General features: G+C 46.4%; 1 protein-coding gene across 1 annotated transcript in view; it reads left to right on the top strand.

Moving 5' to 3' along the window:
• PRKG1 (protein kinase cGMP-dependent 1) overlaps positions 1-18,201 on the top strand; it is a 351,478-nt gene that overhangs the window by 218,881 nt on the left and 114,396 nt on the right. The gene's annotated exons all lie outside the window — the stretch shown is intronic.

The following is an 18,201-nucleotide window of genomic DNA, read 5'->3' as shown; positions in this document are numbered from 1 at the left end:
AAAATGTGGAGAAGAATGGAGTGATGGGAGGGATTGGAGTGAAAGATTGGGGCTTTTTGCTGCCAGAATTAAATGAGATGCAATTATTAAATATTTTGATCACATTCTAGAGTGACTTGAGACACAGGGCTCTGAAAGGTGGTGTCATGTCTGAGTGGGGATCTGCAGCTACACCCTGCATGGCTTCCTTGAGGTTTCCTTCAGGAGGGGATGCTTTGAGAAGGCTGAGCTAGAGCAGAGGCCAGACAAAGTTAAAGAATAAAGCAGGGATTTATTATCAGGATCTCCTCCATGGATCCACCTTGGGCAGCACAAGAGCCCAGCCAGGCCTGCGCCCAAGATGAACCAAAATGGTCCCAAAATGGGCACCCGGTCATGGAGTCTGTCACTTTTATAAGTTCTGCTCCATTTGCATCTTGGAGTTAATTGTCCAATTACAGCTTTAGGTTATGGAGTCCCATCCTTCTTTCTTTTCTCTCTCCAGCCCACGTTCTTTGTGCTCTTGGGCTTGAGATTTGGATCATTTGTCATTGGTCCCCAGCTAGAGAAGGAATTGTTTTGTCTCCCTGCTCTCACCATCCCTCAATGTGAAGCCCAGACCCACAGACTAAAGCAGCACAGAATCTGAAAATTATAAAAGCTAAACCTGAGACCTCATTGCCCCAAAATAGTGGGGCAAGACTTGTTTGGGTGTTATTTTGCTGATTTTTCTGAGAATCTCTGGAGCTCACAATGCTCAGGAAATGCTCAGGGCTGTTGTTCACTCCTTTGCTGGGGCAGAGGAGAGAGGAACAGCCATGCTTGGTATTTAAGTATTAAAATGATTAATTGTGGTGAATTGTAAAGGATGAGACATCTGGAGGTGGAATACAACAGGTTTTACCACCTAATTTATAAACTAATCCTGAACTGTTGGAAAATATCAAGTGGTTTGATGTTCACCCCTGTCCCTTTCTGGTATGACTGCAGATGTCCCCAGATTGTTTTGCTCCACTTTTGTTCCACACACAAAGTCCCTCAGGGTGTCACCAGGGTGCCTGAAGAGTTGAAGGACCTTCAGCTCCTGCTCAGTGATCAGTATTGGATTATCTATCAATGGATTGGAAATCAAGGCAAAAGCATAAGCACAGGTTTTTTATTGCACCTGACTCCCTCAGCAAATGATGCTCACCTTAAGCAGGATCAACATGATTTGGTAATCTGGGCCTGTTCCTTAACCTTCTTTTTGAAGTTTCCCTTGACCCATTAAACTCCCCTTCCTCTGGCGTCCAGATGTGTTTTGGGAGCCCTTGGACAGTGTGCAGCCATTTGATTATCACAGATATTTCAGAGCTCATCCTCGTGCCTGACACTTCTCATAAAGAGCCATTTATTCCCCTATCCAGCCTGTTACCACCCAGACAGTGCCCATTCTTGTGTCCATTTTCCTGCTCAGATAACAAATAGATCCCTCCCAAAGCAGCTGACAGTCTGCTCTCCTCAGAGGAGAAGGATTTCACCAGGGCCAGGAGTCTGCTTGGAAATATTTTGCTTTTTTGATCAGGCCAAGTAAGGAACTCTTCATAAAGGGCAGAAATGCAGCTGCAGGCTTCCAAACTCTTTTTCCTTTTGCCTGGCTTGTAACCACATCAGCTCCTGTGTGATAAGAGGATTATTGTCTTTATCATATTTTTCAAATGAGGGAGGAACCTGAGCATTTCTTGACAGGTTAGAGGGTGAAGTTTAGCTTCTCTGTCGTGTTCCATCTCTTCTAAGAAGAAATGCCTGAATTTCCCTGCAGTGTCCTGGATTGCATCTGATTAGCCATGGAAGTCCATGGGAGGAGAAATGCTCCTGTGGGAATGTTGGGTCTGCCAGGGTCAGAGATGCCTTTGGGTGGTGTTTGATGGGGTTTCTTCTCCTTGCAAAACCGTTCCTTGTCCTGGGATTATGGTGGAAAACCAGCTAGAAGGTCTCTGGTATAATATGTTAGAAAATTCCAAAGGAAACTGGGCTAAAATAGGCTGAAGTTTAGCTTCTCTTCAGCTGAAGTTTAGCTTCTCTTCACCTAAAATAGGCTGAAATTGAGCTTCTCCTCAGCTAAAATAGGCTGAAATTTAACTTCTCTGTTGTGTTTTTCTATCTCTTTTAAGAAGAAATGCCTGAATTTCCCTGCAGTGTCCTGGATTGCATCTGATTAGCCATGGAAGTCCATGGGAGGAGAAGTGCTCCGGTGGGAATGTTGAGTCTGCCAGGGTCAGAGTGACGAGTGGTGGGATTTCTTCTTTGCTGGGATTTCTTCTCCTTGCAAAAGTGTTCCTTGTCTTGGATTTATGGTGGAAAACCAGCTAGAAGGTCTGTGGTGTAATATGTTAGAGAATTCCAAAGGAAACTGGGCTAAAATATGTTAAAATCTATGGAATCTTAGGGAGAGAAAGTCAAGGAAAAAAGGGCCTTTTTCTGCACAGCTGGTGGAAAAGTTTGAGCACAGCCTAATTACGAGGAGGATGTCTCAGGCTTCATGTTTGAAAACTCTGTCTCTAAACTGACTTTGGAGCCTAATGAAAAATGGAGCCTGCCTGCAAATCCACAATGCCAAGCAAAGCCTTCTGGAGGAGCATTAATTTGATGGAAAATGCAGCTTTGGGGCTGAATAAATCGTCGACAGGCTGCTTCAGAAATGAACAATTCCATCTCTCTGGGTGCTGGATTCCTCCCAGGATGAAGAGGCTCTGAGGAAGAGGGCAGAGCAGAGGGTGGGGTTGGTTTGGGGTCAGACAGGCTGGGGACGCTGTTGTCTGGGCATGGATGATGGATGGATGATGAAATGAGGTGGAATTTGGCAGGGCTGGCAGGCCTGGAGAAGGGTAATTAATGCTTTTGATGTTTAATTGGTGCCAGGGAAACGCAGAGGGTGGTGGGGTTGATGTGAGGCAGATGCTCCACATCTCCTCTCACACTGCTCAAGGCCACACCTCGAGGGCTCTGTCCAGTTCTGGGGGTCCCCAATATCCCTCCTGGGGCTCCAGCCCCTTCCCCAGCTCTGCTCCCTTCCCTGACAGCCCTTTGTCATGAGGGACCCAAAATTAAACTTCCAAGGGATGCACTTGAAGACCTCACAGTGCTGACAGGACTCATAATGAATGTTTAATGTTTGACGAGTTCCTCAGCTGTCCCTCCTAGCTGGTCCCTGAATTCCTGCCCTTGATGACAGCATTCCCAAAGTCTCCAAGCCTCAGGTTGGAATGGAGGTAGAGAAAACCTCAGATCCCAGCAGGAATTGCAGTGTCCATCAATACTTAGTAGGTAACGTGGAGTTCCTCCTATTTTCATGAAGGATTCATTGAAGTTTCAATTTTCTGTGAAGTTCTTTAGGGTATCCGAAGTGGGTTTTTAGTACAAAGACCCAGCATTTTGCACATCCAGGATTTCAGCCTTGTTGAGAAGAGCCTCTGCCATGGCTGCTTTCACTTGGCACCAATTCCCAGGAGTTCAGTTATGTGGTGGTGGATAAAGACACACTTTGGGCTCTGTTAGAAAGGGGGATTTAGAAACACAGCTCTGAAATGAATTCCCTGGCCTGAAACACGAGTGGAAGTTCAATTGCCATGGCTGGGGAAGAGGGGAAAACTCAGGATAAGTGGAACTGTGCCCACAGAGTAATGGAGTGCTTTCTTCTTTCTTTTAAGAAATAAGTGACCCTGGGATAAGAGAAATTCCCTGGCCATGGCCACTTTCCTGTCATGGGCTCAGTGAAAAACACCATGGCAAAAGCCAAGGCAAGGTGTTAGCCCTTCACATGGTCTGATTGGTGGTAATTGGCTGGAAATCAGAAAGCTCCAGTGCAGATTTGATGCTGTCACTTTACCTCATCTCTTCCTAATCTAAATGGATTTTTCTCCCTACTGGAAAAGGCTGGGACATAATTTTTTTTAGATTTTATTTTTTAATTTTTGTTTTCTTATGACAAAGCGTTGTGTAAAAAGGCATTTCAATAAGAACAAAAATTTCATCAGGAGTCTGGTGAGCTGTCACTTTAGTTAACTCTTAACCAACACAGAGCCCTTGAGATGTGTGTTGGGATGAGCTTGGTGTGATGCTGGTGCTAATTGGAATCCTCTGGGGAGGGAGATGTGGCCAAGCCTCTGTTTGTTCAGGCAAAACCAAATTAGCACAGGCTGGCTCTGAGGAGCTTTGAAATAAAGGGAATTATTACTTCCCCTGTAGAGGGAGTGTAAAATGAATGAGTTCATCCAGAGCCTTCTGACAGAGGGATTTTAATGTTTGTCAGTGATCTGGGTGAAGCAGTTGCTGAGTGCAGCCAAATCATGTCCTATATACAAACCCAAAAAAAACCACCAAAAAAACCCCCAAAAAACCAAATCCAGAGGAAAAACAGGGACAATCTTTGGATCCACCTTGTTGTAGCACAGGACTCAGGGGCACATCTGCACTGTGAAGTGTGTGAGACTCTGAAGGCCAAACTAAGTAAAGATCTGGGCACAATTCCAAACTAAAAGCTTATTAACTCCAGCTCTGTGTTGCCCTGACCTCTGGGATGTGCATGAGGACAGCCCTGGATGCTCCTTGGCAGGGAATTGGGAGCTAATTTTGGCCTTGACATTACAGAATGATGCTGCTGGAGGTGAAGCCCTGGCTCAGGAAAAGCCCTTGCTTTGCTATTTGGGTGCAATGTGAGGTGTGAGGGAAATATTGTGGCAATATTTCCTTCCATTCATGGATAACAGCCATGATTCATGAGGAAATGGGACAATTCCTGTGTTTAGGTTGTGTTTAGGTTGGATCTCTGCAGAACTGGAGGCTGGAGGATGTATAAATATGGGATTAATGCAGTGAGTTGGTGTCTGTACAATTTATATCCAGTGTGTTGCCTTTCTTGCAATTATTTGTTTGACATGCCTGCAGCTTGGTGAGCTCATCAATAGCTAATCTGGCAGGTAAAGCAAGAAATTTGGCTTAAATGAGTATTTTAAATGATTCCTAAGGTGGTTTAGGGAGCTTTTCCTATTTCTTTGCTCAGAGTGGCAGGTTCTTTCCTGGAAAAAGCCTCTAGAACCTCTGTAATTACTGGTGGAGCAAAGGGAGGGTGTCAGATCATTCCTTACTGAGTTGTTTCTCTCTCAGGGTTGAATTATCACTGTTTTTAGTTATCTGCTCTCTCCTAATCTCCCTGGGGTTATCTCTGTGTGGTGTCAGGGTTGCACCAGGTGGATGAGAGCAGTGAGGACGTGGTGGATGTGTTTTTAGGGGATGGTGGATGGTGCTGGCTCCTCCAGCTTGTCCTCTGTTGCTGTTGAGGTGGTTAAGATATAAAGCAGAGATTACAAGTAGTTTTAGATGGTAACTTTTTATTATTGAACGTAGTTGATTTTTTATATACTTTTTAATTGTTTATGCTTTTTTATTTTAATTATTGGCTACAATAAGTTAATATAATACTATTGGTGAAAGGATACAGTGACTTCAACTAATTTTTTTAAAAAATACTTTGTCTAGCTGTAAAGTTTTCTTGTTTTTCTTCAATTTTTCCACTTCTCTTGGTCTTTTTGGTTACAGCTTTGGAGAGAACTCTTTATCAGCTTCTTCTTGCTTCTTAGCTTCTTCTTGCTCTTTTAGCTAACAGGCTTGCTGTTAGCTCCTTTGTATCCCTCTGTGATTCACATCATTCCCAATATTCCACCTGTCCTCTGGAATTTGGGACAAGGTGAGCAGTAAATGAAGGTGATGGGGTTTATTCTCCTCCTTAAATAATCCAGGGCATGAAATTGGATTTGGATTTTAAGAGGTGAAAACCACCCCCGATTTTCAGTTTGTTCTGGCATGAAGCAGTAACCTTTACCAGGAAGAAACTCCATGAGGAATGTAATAAAAGTGAGATTTACATCTGTTTAATCCAAAATCTGTCATTTCCAAACCAAAACCAGCCCATATTTGAATGAAAACTCATCAGGAGCTGCTCAGGAAAGCCAGGAATATTTGTTTCAATATTTGTTACAACAGAATCAAGCAGTTTTGACCATTGCAAAACTTGGGTGCTCCCACAGTTTGCCAGGTGCATTTGTTTGGAAGATGTACAAATTGGGTAAATTCTTGTTTATGTGCTTGAACATTAGCAATGTTTCTGTATGTGCACATCTCCAATCATCTCTCCTGAGTGAAGTTCACATCCTTTACCTGGTAATTGTTGTGTTTTGTCTCAGCAGAGCCCAGGAAAGATGAGGCACAAAGGCTTTAATGTGATTACAGAGAGCTGTTAAATGTGCATCTCATTATGTGGAGTGTCTGGAGACCTGGCAGGCTGCCTTCCCCACACAAGCAGTGCTCTCCCCTCACAAAGATACAGAAATATTGATCTAAAGATAGGCAATAATTAGCACAAAAGATGATGTTACAGGAAATAGCCCCTGGCACTGTCGAGAGGGGAATCTTGTTCAGAAGTTGTTGTTGAGCATGAAATCCCTTCTGAGTAAAATGAACCGATTTGATCACTAAATGCCCACAGATTATAAATTTGGTAAATTGATTATTTACTCTTTTGTGCCACTAACTCCCAGTGGCTCTCGTTGTGTCACAGAGAATTCTCAGTGATGGGAGCCTGGGGTAGGAGTTTGGTTCAGGAGCTGAGCAGGACCAGGGAAAGGCCTTTGACCATTGGCATCTTCCCCTTTGTTGAATGGGAAGAGTTAAATTTGTGTTGATTTGAGGAAAACAGAGAATGGGGCTCCTCTTTGGGAGCTTCCAACTGAGCTCAAACTGGGAGGAAGTGCAGGGACCTGTACTGAAGTGGAGAGCAGTGGAGCTCTGCCCTTTTTTCCACTTCTTTTGAGCTAAAAATTAGGGATTTGTGTCTGAGACTTCAGAATCAAGTTCTTTTCTCACTGTTGAGCTGCCCTGAACCTGCTGCTCAGGGTGAAATGGTTGGAATCCCTGGAAATGCTCAAGACCAGGCTGGACAGGGCTTGGAGCAGCCTGGGACAGTGGAAGGGTTCCCTGCCCATGGCAGGGGATGGCAATGGATTGGTTTGAGGTCCTTTTCAACCCAAACCATTCCATGGATTTCTGATTCCATGACCAAGGCTGAACCCCAGGACTGTGGTAACCAAAGTCAGTCAGTTCTGAGGTGGGAACAAGAGGAATTTGTAGTAGCCCCCTCCTATGAAAAATTAATCTGTGTGAGCAAAAAGATGGGTTTTAATTTCTGCATCTGGACTCAGTTTGGAGACTCCTCCTGGGAATCTGGAGAGGAGTTAATGACTCACAATGTGCTTAATTACCTGTAAATTACTTTGTGCTGAGCAGACAGAAAGTAAGAGTTGGGCAGTGTGCAATGAAAGTTCTTCAGCCAAGACAAAAATGAAAGAGGAGGGGAAGAAGCACTGTGATACCACAGGTGTCAATGACAAGCCCAGAAAAAAGTAGATTTGTATAGAATCATAGAATCCCAGAAAGAATTTAGTTAGAAGGGCCTTAAATCCCATCCAGTTCCACCTCCTGCCATGGGCAGGGACACCTTCCACCGTCCCAGGCTGCTCCAAGCCCCAAAGTCCAGCCTGGCCTTGGGCACTGCCAGGGATGCAGGGGCAGCCACAGCTGCTCTGGGCACCCTGTGCCAGGGCCTGCCCACCCTGCCAGGGAACAATTCCTAATTCCCAATATCCCATCCAGCCCTGCCCTCTGGCACTGAGAGGCCTTTAGAAGGTAATGGATAAGGGCAGCACCTCCCTGGGTTGGGTTTTCAAAGGACACCTATGCATGGTGAAGTCAGGGATGAATTTCTGGGCCATAAATAAGTGTGGAAGTTCTGTCCTGAGTGGGAAGAGATTTAAAATGCTCATAAATGCTCATGAGAAAAGGAGTCACATAATGTGGCTGCCTGGGTAGGATCACCACCGTGGAATGGGGGTTTTGGTTGGTTTTTATTTCAGGGAGTTAATTCTGCTTTCCCACTGGAGCCACACTGTTGTTAATACTGGTACAAATCCCATTTTAGCAAGCCTTAGTCATGCTACTAATGGGAGCATTTTCTCTTCAGCACCTTTAAAAGTTCACTAAATGGTGCCATTTGTGCTCTGATATCTTAATGTTTTTATGTCCAGGCAGGGACGGGTCTGGTTTTCCTGCACCGAGTCCATTTGCACATCATAATGATCATTTTATGCATTTGTCCTCTCCTTGCATGGGATGAATTTTTAATGTGCAGGCAGAGGGTGACATTTTTATTGCTTTTACGGGCATCAGGAATGCATTTTAAATTCAATTATGTACTGTCTCTGGAAATACCACACAAGTGACTTGCCAATAAATACATCTCGTGGATTACTGGAAACTAACGGGGACAGTAATCACTGGAGTAACTTCACTGGGCCAATTTTTGTCACTCCAAAAAAAATACAGGTTAATGCATATTAGGAGGAATAATTTAAGCTTCATATAGACACTGATAAACCAGCATAATTATTTCTGGAGGGAGATGAAAAGAGTTTGTGCAGCTCAATGGAGACAAAAACTCACTGGGTGCCCCAGCAGCTCGATATGCAATTAGAAATCAGTGTTTTAAAGGGTAGGGGAAGTCAGAAAAGGGCATTCCATGCACTGAACACCAGCTCAAAGAACTCACAGGATTTGTACTGTGGAATTGAGCTGGAGATGAAGACAAATCAGGCTTAGGCTGAAGTGTCCTCAGAGGGATGGTAAAAAATCCTGAAGTTGTTAATAATTGAGCAAATTCCAGCTGACCTGCCGTGAATCACTGTTCTGTTAAGCTGCTGACAAGGAGGGGGAGCAGAACCAGCTGGCCAGAGCACACCAGGAATCAATCAGAATCTGGTTTAACAAGAAAATCCAAACCACTGGAAAACCAGGAAGATAAAGCAAATCGGGATCTGTGGGTGCAGGCACACACACCTGTAGGCATGGGATTTGGAATGCTCTGTGGGGAGATAAAAGGTGGTGTTGAAAATAAAACAATGTCACTTGAAACAAGTAATCAGAGTGCAAGTCCTTATCCAGAGGAGGTAAATGCAGGAGGAATCAGCATTTGCTTCTAGGGCATGGAATAATGGAATAGTTCATGTTGGCAGGGATTATCTGCTCCAAACCTTCTTTTAAAACAGCTGAGCTTGAGCTGATCCCACCACCACCATCCCAGAAGAATCTGGAGGGAGCAGATGCCCTGTCCAACACAGCCTCTACTCCTCTGCAGCTCGAGGATGGGAGATGTCAGCAGCTCCTGGATCCTCTGAGGAAACTAGGATTGCAATCTGGATTTTTCTGTCTGGGCTAATGGGATTTACCCTTCCAAACACCACCAGGAATCCAGGACCTTCTGTTGCCCTGTGTTCCGTGTTAAACCGATGTTTCAATAAATCCCAGTCCTTCACAAAGTGTTCCCAGCACTGTCTCCATGAGGTTCTAGATCTAGGGGACGATGGATAAGGGACAATGTCCCAGCACTTTCTCCATGAGGTTCCAGATCTAAGGGACAGTGGATAAGGGACAATGTCCCTGAGCCTCTGAGCTCCACTGCAGCCCCCACTGGATTTTGACTGGGGAAAGGTATAAGCGCCTCTTGATATTAAAATATCCAGCCTTGTGTCTTTGTCTCCCTCATGGACAGAGCTTTGCCCCATATGGTGCTGTTCCTGGCCTTTCCTTATTGCTGGAAATGGGGGAATGAGACAAAAAACTCAGTTTACGGGGCTTCTAAATCCACTGGGCTTTGCCTTCCTTCACCTATATAAGATCTTTGCCACCTGGTCTTCCTCCCATGTGGCTAATAACCACTCTGAATCCATATTAAGTGACAAATGTGTTATTCCAATGACACTTAATGGGATTTTGGGGGGATGTTATTGGGAACAACCAATTTTAAACCAATCCTTGCGTGCCCACCCTGGTGCTGCTGCCCTGATCTCTGTGCCTGGTCCACAACTGAGCTGTTGAGCATGTGTGGGCCATTAAAAGGAATTTTGTTAGTCATTAATCACCCCAGAGGAGTAAACTGAGTCATCTGCAAACATGTGGAATGATCATCAATAAATCAGGAATGACAGGGAACCAGAAATGGATTTATGGAAGTGCTTTCAACACCTGTTGCTGGCTCCTTTTAACAGTATTTTGATATCTGTCAATGAGTCAGATTTTATTCTGAAGTGTTTCCTTCTAAAACACATTGAATGGTGGTTTTAATCAAGATGAAATGTGGCCTTGCATAAATCAATGTACAAAAAATAAGATCTGCAAGACAGTCATAATCGTATCATGATGACCTCCTTTCAATGAAAAAAATGAAATAAAATAGAGCTGACTGGCATAAATTATACTTTAAAATCAGTTTTTATGGGCTGGTGGAGCCACTGTTGGATGAGGATGGGCTCTGGGAGTGTCCAGGCTCTTGATGCTGCTCTGGGAAAAGAGGCAGGGTAGGATATTCTGGATTACAGGGCTAAGGGCAAAAGCTCAGCACCAAAACTGGGTTCATTCCTTTTTGATCCATCTTCCCTGTCCTTTCCCCTTCCCTCATGGGCTAATGTGGGATCAGATTTCCTTCTGTTTGCTTCATATCTGCCATAGAAATCCTGGAATTCTGTCCTGCATTTTATTATTTCTCTGTCCAGATATCAACCAGGGAGCCCACAGATATTCGCAACCACTCCAGTTCCAGGATTGTCTTCATCACTTTTGGAACAGAACAGGAGGAAAAGGTTCAACCATGAGCCTAAGGAATGACAGAACAGGGTGTCAGGTTGGAGGTTCACCCATGAGCCTAGGGAATGACAGAACAGGGTGCCAGTGGAATTCCCTTCCTGGGATAACCCTGTCAAGTGCTGGCCTTTATCATCTGTTGAACAGCAATTAATTAAACAAATTGGTGGAATTTAGTGAAGCTTTCATGCTGCACTGGAGGAAATAATGGAAAAGAGAAAATGCTGGAGAGAGCAAATTGAAACATCTGTTAGGATTCAAGCGAGGATGGATCCAATGCATGTTGGATCCAAAGGAAATGTCCCCAGGAATAATTTCTCTCTGATGGCAGGACAGGGGCTGTTCCATGGATTAAGTGACCCATGCCTGGTCAGTCTCACTGGTGACCGCTGACCAGAACGTTCCTCCCCTTTTCCAAACTGCTGTGGACCTGGAGTGTTGCATTTTCCCCTCATGGATCGTCTAGAGATGTTCCAATTGGAAGCTTGGGTGTCCTGCTCCCAACAGGACTCGGATGAGCCTGGGTGTAGGATCAAGAATCAAGGGTTGGATTTGGGATTACCAGCTCCAGATGGGCTGTGCTTGGAGACAAATCCAGGAGTGGGATGAGCCTGGGTGTAGGATCAAGAATTGAGGGTTGGATTTGGGGTCACCATCCCTGAATGGGCTGTGCTGGGAAACAAAGCCAGGACTGGGATGAGTCTGGGTATAGGATCAAGAATTCAGGGTTGGATTTGGAATCACCAGCCTGCGAGAAGCTGAGAGGGTTTGACAGCAGCAGAACAGAATTATACGGAATTACTGCAATTGGCTTCCCAGCACAGAGGTTTTTTTTGTTTATTTTGGGTTTTTTATTGCCCATTATGCTGCTCGTCTGTCTCTAATATTCCCAAGATTATGTTTTCATAAACAATTGTGTTTTCAAGCCGTGTGTGGAATCTGTCAGGCTTTATTTGATTATTTCTCCAATAGAGCCCAGGCCCCTTGAAAATCCTCGACCTTTAATTCATTTCCAGCTGCAGAGGCTTTGCTGTGCATAGGAAATTTTGGTCTCCAAGATGAAAAGGGAGAATCAACAGAGTTGTAAGGTCTGGGATTAAATAATCCTTCTCCTTTCTTTAATTCAATAAAGGACTCAGTCTTATCCTGGAGAAAGGGATGTCCCACCCTTGGCATTAGAGTACTTTAAAGGTATTTGGGATGCTGTGCAGGTAATAAATCATGAGGAAGGGGATTTTGCCCATTTATGGGTTGGGATCATGGAATTGGGCTGTTTGGGATGTCCTGGGGGTCTTGCTGGGGATCTCTGTGGTTGGCACAGCACTGCTTGTTTGTGGGAAGGTCCCAAATGCCTCTGAGGTGGATTTTCATGGGGCCAATCCCAGGATTTCATCCTGGTGTGCTTGTGCTGGGTTCTCGCCATGAAAGGAACAAAATTCTTTGAATTTTGGTACCATGTTTTGTGGCTTATTTCTCTGGGGGTAACTAAATCATTCTTGGAAGTCTGTTCTCATTGGTGAGCTCAGAAGTGATCCTCTGGTGATCACTCAGAGGGGATTTTCTTTCTGTCCCTCCATAAATCATCTCAGATGTATCAGCCAGAGTGGGGAGCTCAAGGTTGCTCCCAAACCCAGTGTCTGGGATTTGATGATGCTGCCAACCACGGGGTCACCCCTGCTAGCTCCCAACCTAGGAGTGTGTTGTGCAGGACATTCATGTTTTTAAATTCTTCCCATAGAAACTAACAACAAAAAAGTTTTAAGGCTTTGTGAGTTCTGGAGATTCACTCAACACCTGTGTCAGGGAGCAATCAAATAAATAAATAAATAAATAAATAAATAAATAAATAAATAAATAAATAAATAAATATTACACAGGATGCCAGTGTGTGTGAGGCTGCAGGAGCTGAGTGGGCACCTGGTGTCCCCTCCCTGCCCCAGCAGGGCCATCCCAGAGCCCAGGGCACAGCATTGTGTGCAGCCAGCTGTGCCCCAGCCCCAGGGAGGAGAGCCCCCAGGCCGTGTGGGCAATGTGCTCAGGGCTGGACACTGCCCAGGGCACAAGTTGTGCCTCCTGTGCAGGGCAATTGCTGGGCTCAGGCCCTGCCCGTGGCTCTGGTGCCATCGCTGGGCCCCGGAGCAGAGCCTGGGCCCTGCTCTGCCCCTCCCTGCAGCCAGGCCCAGCCAGGCCTGAGGGCCCCTCTCAGCTGGGGCTCCTCTCCAGGCTGAGCAGCCCCAGCTCCCTCAGCCTGGCCTGGAAGGGCACCCACATGCTCCAGGCCCTTGCTCAGCTCCAGCAGCTCCTGGCCCTTTCAGGCCCCTTTGCTTTGGGGAGGTTGCCCAGGAGAATGTGAAAAGCTGGTGATTCAGAGGACGTTAAAAACATTTACACCTTATCTTTCTGTTGCCTACATGTAATTCTGAAGGCAGCAAATGATGGTGATCTCTGTGATATGTTCATTTAATGGGGGTGGTTAAAAGGAGGACTGAGTGTTCCAGCAGCAAACAGGGCTGTGCTTGGAGAGGGTTTCAGTGACTCCATGAAAAAGAGATGATTATGATTCTGTCAAGTGCAGCAGAGATCTCTTAGACACAAGATTCCTGCCTTCAGTTGGTCTTGGATATGTTGTAAATATCCAATTTGGAGGAAAGAGAGACAACAGACCGTGCATGCAAATGACACTTGTCCCTTATTTACACACTGTGATTTTGACACATTGGCCAGTGTTAAGGATCTCTTTTGAGGCACACTATGAGAATCAATCAAAAAAATCGTTTGATTTTCTACCTTTTGTGAGGTAATGGTCTTTGTTGGACTTTATTCTGGAGCTCCAGGGTTGCAAGGCCAGGTTGGACAGGGCTTAGAGCAATCTGGGACAGTGGAAGGTGTCCCTGCCCATGGCAGGGGTGGCACTGGATGGTTTTAATGTCCCTCCCAACCCAAACCATCCTGGGATTCTGTGGTTCAATCAAGAAGCAGAAAATTCCCTTGGTGCAGTCACTTTGGGTCTATCCAGAGGTTGAAGGATGAGGTTCCATTTCCCATAAAATGTCCTAGACAAAGGGGAAAAAATGTAGGAGAGAAACTCCTTGACAGCAAACTGTTTTGAAGAGGTAATTGCAGAGCAAGCCAAAGACAATTTAATTTCAGCTGTATTGCAAATGCAGGATCATAAAAATCAGTGTTCAGGGCTATGAGGCTTTGCATGACAGCTTTTATCTTTAATCACCGGTGTATTTATATCAAACACAGTGTGGCCCGATGGACCAGGGCAGTGATTGTCCCTCTGTGCTGGCCTGGCTGAGGGACCTCCAGGGTTGTGTCCAGTTCTGGTTCCCAATGCAGGAAGGACATGGAGGGGCTGGAGCGTGTCCAGGGCAGGGAATGGAGCCCCAGGAGGGGCTGAGGGAGCTGGCAAGGGGCTGAGCCTGGAGCAAAGGAGGCTCAGGGGGCCCTTGTGGCTCTGCACAACTCCCTGCCAGGAGGGGACAGCCAGGGGGGGTCGGGCTGTGCTGCCAGGGAACAGGGACAGGACAAGGGGAAAGGGCCTCAGGCTGGGCCAGGGGAGGCTCAGCTGGGACAGCAGCAGCAATTTCTGCATGCAAAGGGTGCTCAGGCCTTGGCAGGGGCTGCCCAGGGAGCTTTGCAGTGCCCAGCCCTGCAGGTGTCCCAGGCAGGGCTGGAGGTGGCACTCAGTGCTCTGGGCTGGGCACAAGGTGGGCACTGGGCACCACTGGGGCTCCAGGGGCTGGCAGGGATTTTCCAGCCTCAGGGAACCTGGGATTCTGTGATACAACTGTTGGAAAAGCTGGGTGAGTTGGAAGGTAGAAAAGCTCTACTTTGGGACTGCAGGTTAAACTTGATTTGTAAATATGAAAAAATGCCACCTGCTAGATCCAAAATCATCCCATGCCATCCTTCAAGGATTCCAGCAGGAGCAGGTTCCCTCTGTGAGGTGGCTCAGGAGTAGCACAGTGAACTCTGTGCCTCAAGATGAGCTACCAGAACTGTGCCTGCCCAACCTTCACTGAGGTTCCCAGACTGGCTGCTGCTTCTGCTGAGCCCTAGTGGCTCTCAGGGAGCAATTGTCCTTTTCAAAATGAATCATCTTGGGTAAATTCATGTGGAACGGGAGGAGGGGGTTCACATACCTGCTGATGACTCTCCCTCCCTCTCATTCTGACATCAACAATGGAATTTTTTTCTTTTAAATCAGTCCCATCTCCCCAGTGACTGCCACAGGAGATGCAGTAGGAGGGCTCTGTGTGATAATGAACCCCTGTCAGGGATTGAGACAGGCATTGACAGAGCAAGGCAAAACACTCCTCCAGAGTTCCTGCTCTGTTTATTGAACACAAACAGAGCCTGGGCTGAAGGAGAGCGCCTGCAAGTGTTCGAAACCACTCAGATGTGGTGGGTAGGAAAGGTTAATGATGGACATGGCTGTCGCAGACATCTTTTATGAAAAATCCTTTCCTTAAGATTTTTCCTCCTGAGAAGCTGAGAGGCCTCAGGAACAAAATGTAAACATTGATTATCTGCTGCTGTGGAATGCAACAGGTGGGTCTGTGATTGGCCCATGTTGGATGTTTGTAATTAATGGCCAATCACAGTCAGCTGGCTCGGACACAGAGCCTGAGCCACAAACCTTTGTTATCATTCTTTGCTATTCTATTCTTAGCTAAGCATTCTGATGAAACCTTTTCTTCTATTCTTTCAGTATAGTTTTAATGTAATATATATCATAAAATAATACATCAAGCCTTCTGAAACATGGAGTCAGATCCTCGTCTGTTCCCCAGTCCGAAAACCCCTGTAAACACCGTCACACATGGCAGAATTGGACTCTGCTCTTGGAGGTCTTTCCAGCCTTTTTGAGACTTTTGAGATCATTTCACGTTCTCCTCAGGGACACTGAGAGTTCTGGTCTCTTGTTGTCAGCAGATCCCTTGGTATCCTTTCAGCACAAGAGGGAAAAATGCAAATCTTGGGATTTGATTTGCTTCAGGATTTGCTCATCAGGGCTAAGATCAGTTCTGCTTCTCTCCTGTTTTCCTGTTTGTAGCAGGGCTTAGGATATAAACAGATCCCTGAAAACAAATGTCCCACAACCTTCTTTCAGGATTTTATTTCTCTGATAAGGGCTGTGTAATGAGTGGCAGAGTGTTCAAACTGTGGCTGTTCCATTTTCACCTTCTCCAAAATGAGTAATTGTGAATTGTTTACTGCCTGTGTGGCTATAGCACAGCAGACAAATCATCTGCAGTACCTGCTGAGCAAATCTCTTTCCTTTTCCTGAGACTTCTGCTCCATGAGGTGCTTCCAAGGCCAACACAAAGTGAAATTAATGCGAATGTGAGTGGCTGTCATCCTCCCTGTCCCTTCCTCCTGGTTCTCTGATATTCTTTGAGCTGTGTCCTGTTCTGGGTCCTCATAGCCAGAGAGTCCTGGAGGGGCTGGAGCATGTCCAGGGAAGGGAATGGAGCTGGGGAAGGGTTCAGGTGTGAATTTCTGCATGGAAAAGATGCTCAGGCCTTGGCAGGGGCTGCCCAGGGAGCTTTGCAGTGCCCAGCCCTGCAGGTGTCCCAGGAAGGGCTGGAGGTGGCACTCAGTGCTCTGGGCTGGGCACAAGGTGGGGATCGTGGGGCACAGCTGGGACTCCAGGGGCTGGCAGGGATTTTCCAGCCTCAGTAATTCCATGAATCCAAGCAAAAACCAGCCTGGACTTAGCAGTGACCTGTGTGAGTTGGGAAGGACTGAGGTTTTTGGAGAAATAGAAATATCTATTTCTCAAAAAACCTCAGTCCTTCCCCAGCCTGGGACAGTGGAAGGTGTCTCTGCCACAGCAGGGGTGGCACTGGATAGGCTTTAATGTCCCTTCCAACCCCAGCCACTCTGATTCTATGAAGTGATGCCATGACCCTGATGGAGGCAGCATTCCTTCCCTGACACAACAGTGGGAGGCTGCCTGTACAGCTTCAGTTGTCCAAACCACCATTTTTTGGTGATATCCCAAATCAAGGATCAGCTGGTGCTGATCAGATTGTAGCCTCAGTTCTTTTGGAGCTGAGACAGAGCAGTAGGACGTCCCAAGTGTGCTAAAGAGGGACATTTGCATTTTTCAGCCTTCACTCCAGCTGGGTGCCAAAAAAAAAGTTTCAGGGAACTCAGACAGCCTTAATTTCATTTTACTGTAGTGTTGGAGTCTGGAGCTCTGCTTACTCGAGGCACAAAGCAGTGACAACAACAGCAATTGTGATGGTGCCAAGCAGCAATAAAAGCGAGAGGTTTTGTTCCAGGCTTAACCCAGGAGAAACATCTGCCACCGAGCTGGATGAGCACCCTCACTGAACACCCTTCACAACTTTGGGAATGAGTCTTGAAAGGGATTTAGAGAGTGAATGGCCGCTTTTGTATCCTGGAGGCAGAGCAGAGCCAGCAGCCCTGCGGGCTGTGGTGTGTGTCAGAAGATAAATGTCCTGTCAGAGCTGGCAGGGACTGAGGCTGCAAACAACACCTTGGGCCACAGCCAGCACCGCCTGGAAACCCTTGCTGCTTCCTCAGGAGCCATCCCATGGGATGGACCACAGGCATGAGTCCAGGATGGACCACAGGCATGAATCCAGGATGGATCACAGGCACAAATGCAAGCGTGGCTCATGGCGACGTTGCTTCTACCTGGAAGTTGGGAGCAGCTTGGTGGCTGCATCCCCAGGGATGGTGCCATGACCTTTGGGTTGTGCATGTCCCTGCATGGCATGTTTCAGCACAGCTGCTTTCCCTGAGTTTGGCAGCTGGTGCTCTCTGGGAAAATGTGTCACGTTTGGAGCCAACTCCAGACAGGGAGCAATTCCGCAGGGGAAATTCTCCTGGCTCCAGACACTGCCATCATCCCTGCACAATGCTCCATGGCTGAGCAGTGGGGAATGCAGCCAGGAGAATGTCACCTCTCCTCCTGCCCCTGCTCACTGTCCAGGATGTAGGGACAGGGATGAGGAGAAGGTTCCTCATCCCGTTCCCTGCCATGGCAGTTGTGCTCTCCTGATAAAACGCTGCTTGTGGTTAAATCAAAATCATCCAGTTTATTGCATTATCTGTTAAAACTCAAATCCTGGAGCTAGGGGTCTGCTTTGCCTCCTTGTTTGCTGCCTCTGTAGGGTGGCCTGGATCCACCCTTGATAGGCTGTGCTTTGCCTATAAAATAGACATAAATAATTTGCTTTTCATACTTTTTTACACAAGTGTCACCTTCAAGAACTTTGATGACTGCAGGTGGGCAGGAGGTCAGTTGTGAATATCCATTCCATCCCCAGCTGGATTCCATAGCCTCATCCAGGGAGTAGATTCAGGGCAGGTGCAGAAATTACTCCTCATTAGGTGGAATAAGAAGCAGCTGGCGAAAATCCCTTATAAGGACTGGGTGAGCTGAGTGGAAGGAGCCCCATTGTGCTGGGAGAGGATGGTGGGCTGCTCTTGTTTCTTCTACAATCAAATTCT

Source organism: Ammospiza nelsoni, chromosome 8 (assembly GCF_027579445.1).
Source record: "Ammospiza nelsoni isolate bAmmNel1 chromosome 8, bAmmNel1.pri, whole genome shotgun sequence".
Lineage (NCBI taxonomy): Eukaryota > Metazoa > Chordata > Aves > Passeriformes > Passerellidae > Ammospiza > Ammospiza nelsoni.
The sequence above is the reverse complement of the archived record's forward strand: the minus strand, read 5'-3'. Positions and strand labels throughout refer to the sequence as shown.